This window comes from Coenobita brevimanus, chromosome 20, assembly GCF_032717465.1.
Source record: "Coenobita brevimanus isolate Jiangsu-jjx chromosome 20, ASM3271746v2, whole genome shotgun sequence".
Lineage (NCBI taxonomy): Eukaryota > Metazoa > Arthropoda > Malacostraca > Decapoda > Coenobitidae > Coenobita > Coenobita brevimanus.
Window position 1 is genome coordinate 1,018,014 of NC_136973.1, and position 6,987 is coordinate 1,025,000.

Here is a 6,987-nt window from a genome sequence, read left to right on the forward strand (position 1 = left end):
ATGCCTTCCTTTGAGGCGTAGGGACCCGAGGCTTGGCACCATTTTACGCGAGGGAAAAAAAACTCAAGTCACCTAAGGGATTCGAACCTTTGCGTACACACACACACACACACACACACACATCTACCGCGACAGAGGATGACAGAAACAGCCCTGAGAACACACATACCTACACTTACACACACACACACACACACACACACACACACACACACACACACGGCAAAATAATATCAATGTCAGATGCAAAAATATATAGAATAGTTGAAAAAAATATATATATATATATACTATTACAAGGATCATTTGGCATGTGAAAAATTTTGATTCCGGGAAAATAAAATGCCACAGACGAGATAAAACCATATACAAAAAATAATACCAAAAACTAAGCATTGCAGTTGAAAAAAAAATCATATAAAGGATACGTGGAACAAAGGTGTGAAACAGGTAGACATACACCAAAGAAAAAATATCTGATGTGTGTGTGTGTGTGTGTGTGTGTGTGTGTGTGTGTGTGTGTGTGTGTGTGTGTGTGTGTGTGTGTGTGTGTGTGTGAGAGAGAGAGAGAGAGAGAGAGAGAGAGAGAGAGAGAGAGAGAGAGAGAGAGAGAGAGAGGGGAAAAAAGGAGAAGAGGAGACAAGCGTGACGACAGAGAGAGAGGACAGAGTTAGCGTGACCGATGGATGTAACAAGGGCACACGACATGGGGGGAGGGGGAGAGGAAGGGAGGGAGAGGGAAGGGAGATAAACGGGAGAGAGGGAGACGAGAGAGGGACGGACGGTAGGAGAAGAGGGGAAAATGATTGTGTGGGGGGAAGAGAGAGGGTATGTGGGATAGGGGAAGAGGACGAAAGGAGTAGAAAAGGGAGAGGGAGAGAGAGAGAGAAGGGGAGAAAGGCTGGGTGAGACAGGAAAGAAGGACAGGGTGAATGAAAGGTATGAGGGATAGATGATGATGTGGTGAGAGAGAAAGGAAGGAAGAATGGAAAGGAGGGTAGAATGGGAGGAAAGGGGAGGAGAGAAGTGAGAAGGGAGAGAGGGGGGAGAGGGAGAGGTGATGGGAACAGGGAGAAGGAAAGGTAAGGGGAGAGGAAAAGAAGTGGGTAAATGGGAAGGAAAGGGGGGAAAGAGGGGGAAACAGGAGAGGAAATATAAAGGGTGGAGTAGAAAAGGAAAGGCAGGAAGAGGGGTGAGAGGGGACCAGGGGTATGGATAAGGAGGGGGAGATGGGGAGAGGGGGAGAGAGGGAAAGGAGGGGAGAAGGGTAAGAGGAAAGAGGGGAGAAAGAGGGGGGGACACGCTGCATTGTCACCACCCCTCCCCCTGGCTACAGCTGCTGAGGGGACACTAAATAAAGCTGTTATACAAAGGCTCAATCTTTCCCTTTAGGTGTCAGAAAATTTTTAATCTCGCCCAGCAGGTGTTTAGCCCGTTCACTTCAATAAGAACAATTTGAACACTGTGAACAAAGGCGTAGCTATTATGATACAGTCGGTATTTATGTATAATATTCATCTAACTATGTATCTTTGTTAACCAAATACTTTATCAATGCCTGATCCAATTTAGGCGAAAATTAACAGACATACTGAACGCAGGTCGAAGAAGTGATTAAATTTTGGCACAAATTGATAAGAAAAGGGTCATAAGTTCTGGGTGTGGTCTTGCTTCAGGAATGTCTGACTGTTAAAAAAAAAAAAAAAGCAAGTGTCTCTATTACAGTCCGAATTACACCTACAGAGTTCAAATAACATCAGAAGTACACTACACCTGCCCCCACTTCATCTCCTGTGGAAAAATAACAGCAGCAGCAAGAATATAACAACCACAACAACAACCCGACCAGCTCACCTGCCTTCCATCACACCTGTTGAGAAAAATAACAACCAAAAACGACAAGAGTACCCTGGCTCCATCACAAAGCCAGGCCCATGAGTAACTCAGCCTGTGCTCTGCTGTGTATATATATATCAGGACTTCCATAACGCGATTTGCATTCTTTTCATTGGTGTTCGAATTTACAGCACTACATCTTTGTATGCATAAAACATAACTACCAATAAAAGCCAACACATACAAAAAACAATATTTATATGCAAAACGCAAAAATGTTCGTACACGCAGGAAAATAGTTGCATGGAAAGAAAAAAGAGATAATAAAAAAAAAGGTTGGTTCGGCTGGACTTTTCAATATCTATCAGTGGTCGTCACCAATGCTGTCATGCATATTGCGGAGCGACCACAACCACGTCGCTCCTGTCGCACGCTGAACGACTGTCGGACCTCGTCACCACACCTGTCACCACACACACACACACACACCTGTCATGCATACACTTGTTTGTGCAACGTTCAACAGTACCATGACCTATACTCCTACCACACCTATCACACAATCGTCACTACACCTGTCACCACACCTGACACGGGCGTGGGCACACACACACACACACACACACACACACACACACACACACACACACACCTGTCATGCATACACTTGTTTGTGCAACGTTCAACAATACCATGACCTAATACTCCTACCATACCTATCACACAATCGTCACTACACCTGTCACCACACCTGACACGGGCGTGGGCACACACACACACACACACACACACACACACACACACACACACACACACACACAATCACCATACCTGTCATTACCACGTTCTCGGTGTAAAGAATCCTCTCTCTCCCTCTCTCTCTCTCTCTAATCCCGTACGGTCCCGTAAATTATCCCGGCTAGTCCCAAACCCTTACACAAATTCAGAAATAAAGCCCACTTGTCCTCTCGTTACCCCGGCCGTTGCTTTATCACCCTGAGGACCAGCTTTACATGTTCTTTATATTGGGCCTACGAGGGAAAAAAAAAAAACAGGATTCGGAGATCTGACTTAATCATCCATGTATCAGATCCATTCACAGTGAGAGGGGTACCGATAATGCAAAGAATGTATGTATCGTAAGGGCCGGATTCATGGAGGAGTGGCCCGTCCCTTCCCAGTGTTTCATGCTTGGGTATAGGTATGAAAGGCTTTTAGTGTAGTGAGAAGTGTATGGGGAAAATTCAAGCATTTCTGCGTCTACACTAGAGTCTCCACTGACGATGACGACGATGGGATTCCTAACTAGCTTATCCTTATCAAAAATAGTTTCCATTCACCTTCTAATGATGATAGAAATATTATCTTACAATGGATTTCATATAGTCTCTTGTCGTCTATGGCTTAAAATCATTCACTCCAAACCCACCCACACAAACACCTCCACCCGCACACACTCACGCAAACACCTCCCTCCACGCTCACCCATACAAATACCTTCCCCCACACCCACCCACACAAACACCTCCCCACACCCACCCACTGAAACACCTATCACCACTCCCATCACACACACACACCCACACACACCAACACAAACACCCCCCCCACACCCACCCACACAAACACCTCTCCCCATACCCACCAATACAAACACCTCCTCCACACCCACCCACACGAACACCTCTCCCCACACCCACCCACACAAATAACTCCCCTTTACCCACCCACACAAACACCTCACCTCCACATCCACCCACACCCACACAAACACCCCAACCCTACACCCATCCATACAAACACCTCCCCCCACACCCACCCACACAAACACCTCCTACCCTCCCACCCACAAAAGCACCTCCACCCACACCCACCCAAACAAACTCCTCCTACCCTCCCACCCACACATACCACTCACGTCCCCGGCATCAGGGAACACAAACCAGGAGGGACTCACCTAAATCTGAAAAAAAATATCCTCATGTAATTCTTCTCCTCGCCTGCAGTTCCGAATAGCCAATTACACACGGTCAAATTGCAGGAGTTGCACAGACAAGCGGCGACTAAATTAAAGTTGCATTACGAGTTTTAAATATTTGATTCCGCGGCGCGTTTATTTCGTCCCGTTTTTGGTGATGCAGGTGTGTCGGCGCGTGCGTGTGGGCGACCGTCCTCTGGATTGGGTGGAAAGACTGGCTGGGACTAATAAGGGGAGAAACTGGATGGGCAGATTGGGTGGGATGGTTGTGTAGAAGGATTGGATGGACAGACTGGGTGGGAAGAACGAGGGGAAAGATTTGGTGGAAAGACTGGGTGGAGAGATTGGGAGGAAAGACTGGCTGGGACTAATGAGGGGAGAAACTGGATGGGCAGATTGGGTGGGATGGTAGTGTAGAAGGACTGGATAGACAGACTGGGTGGGAAAAATGAGGGGCAAGACTGGGTGGAAAGATTCAGTGGAATGATTGGGTGGACAGACTGGGTGGAAAGACTGGATAGAAAGACTGGGTGGAAAGATTGGGTGGAAGGATTGGGTGAATTCAACGACACGGGATTTAACAACAAATGGATGGGTGGATATCTAGTTACTGTATGTCCCCGATTGGATGAGAGATTGTGGACGCATACGGACGCTGGCGAACTCATTTTATATACGACTTCGGACACAAATACTGATCCACGTCATCATCATCATCATCATCATCAGCCAATACAAGTCCACTGCTGAACAAAGGCCTCCCCTAATCTTCTACACGAATTCCTTGACTAAGCTACTCTCTGCCAGGTTTTCCCTGCAAATTTCTCTGTCTCATCTCTCCACCTCCTGTCTGGTTTTTTTCCACTTCATCTATCTATCTATAGCCAGACACCTTAATCCTGTAAGAGGTGACCAAAAACAAATCGCCTTCCACTTCATAACGATAAATAATAACACAGTGAACGACGATTTTCGAAAACAAGTACTGGGATCCGGAGCCCAACTTTTTAGAATAATACGTAAAGGTTTTATAATATTCGTACTAACGTGTGGAGTTGCGTTCCTGTCCCTACCTGACTAATGCACCTGTTAACGAAATCTAGGCAACTGGGCCTCGTTAGTGGGGACCCGGGATCAAAACCAACGTGTAAAAATCGGCTATATGATATGAATTAATATCTCGTTACTCACCTTATGATGATGATTAATAGACAAAAAAAAAAATACAAGCAAAGAGACTTTCTACACATACCTTTCTCGTCGCCGCCCCTCCATCTGTAAAAAATAAAGAGAGAAGCTGGTTAGAAAAAGACAGGGAAATATATTAACTGAGAAGCTTTACGAGTATAAAAGACAGCAGCTTCGCCTCCTCCTTTCAACGATGTAATTTCGTTTTTCATTTTACCTTCTCTAGTCAGTCTTGCTACCAACAGGCAATGTTATTCACCAAGAGGCTACTACCAAACCCACTGAGCCACCGAGTAGTCCCCCCTCTTCCCCTCACCTACTTCTAGTCCCTCTTTCCCCTCCCCCACTATTTTCTGAAGAGTTGGGAAAGAGGGGAAGTGAGTAGTGTAACATGTAATGTTGACGGTGTAAGAGGAGAGGGAAAGAGAGGATAGGGAAAGAGGGGAGGAGAGAGAGGTAAGGTGATGAGAGGTTGAGAGTGAGGCAGGGGGCAAAGGTGGGTAAGGGAAGGAGGGGGAAAGGTGAGGAGAAGGAGGGGGGAAAGGTGAGGGGAAGGAGAGGGAATGGTGAAGAGTAGAAAAGTGGAATGAGGGGAGATGAGTAAGAGGGATAAAAAGGTGCCAGGTAGGAAGTGAAAAAGAAGGGGAAGAAAGAGGGAAAGGAAAGAGAGAAGAGGGTGAGGGAAAGACGGCAAATAGGGAAAGGAAAGGTGTAGGGGGAGGGGAGGTGAGACGTCAAGTAGGAAATGAAAAGGAGGAGGAATGAAGAGTGATAGGGGAAAAGGCTAAGGAGGAAGGTTTAGAGGAAGAAGACGGAAAAGAGGACGAAAGGAAGGTAGGAGAGAGGTAAGGAGATGTCAAGTAGGAAGTGAAAAAGAAAAGGGGAAAGTAGGGTGAGGGCAAGGGTGAAGGGGGAAGGGTCATACGGGAAAGGGTGAGGGGAATGAGTGGGGAGAGCGTAAGGGGTAAGGAGATGGTAGGTAGGGTCTGGGTCCTTTGTCTGGCCAACCATTAACACAGTCGTAGAGCCCATACGCTTTTTACGGCGTGTCTGTCGGCTAGGGATGAATTGCAGGAGGGGGGCTTGGAGGAGGGGAAGTGGGAGGAGGGTTTGGGGAGGAGGAGAGGGGATGAAGGAAGAGGGGAAGGAGGGGTTGGAGGGGGAAGGACAGGGGAGGGAGTGAGGGCAAGGAAAGGATGGACAGAGCAGGGGAAGTACAAGAGAGGGGATGAGGGGAGGAAGATGATGGGAGAGAGGTTTGTCTTGTGGAAAGGAGGCTAGACGGCATCCAAGGAAATGGGGTGAGGATGTGGGAGCCGGGGGGTAGGATTGTGGCAGAGGGAGAAGGGGGTGTGTGGGGTGAAGGAGAAGGGGTTGGGGCGAGGAGGAGTTATGGAGAGGGGAGTAGTGGCGTGAAGTGATAGGGGGTTACAGGGGGTGTTTCGTGGGTGAAGGGATCATGATTGTATGCTGGTGTGTGTGTGTGTGTGTGTGTGTGTGTGTGTGTGTGTGTGTGTGTGTGTGTGTGTGTGTGTGTGTGCCCCATCTTCCAATCAAACAGCCATTATCTTATCCCCAGCTTCTAGAAATCCCTTCAATTCCATGACGTATATTCTATTCCCTTCCCGCTACTGGCAGACGATTTTATTCATCTTCAAGGCGATCTCCAGCAGCAAAGGGAGCAATGAAGGCAATATCTAACCCCTCCATTCCGAAAATCCCCTAAGCTGAGTAAAATCCCCTGAAAACCGCAAAAACTAAACTAAAAAATAAATCACCAACTGAAGGCGTAAATCCTCTGTGAACTTCCACGTCATCTTAACCATCGACTTTAAACCACATTTTTCTTTTTTCGTTTTCCTGCCGATTTCTTCCTCAGTCTGCCCTCACCGCTTCCATTTTCTGTTTCTTGGTCTTCCTCTTCCATCCCAATCCCCCTTCTATCCCTCCCTCTCCTTCGAAATTCCTTCTCTCCCTCTTTTACG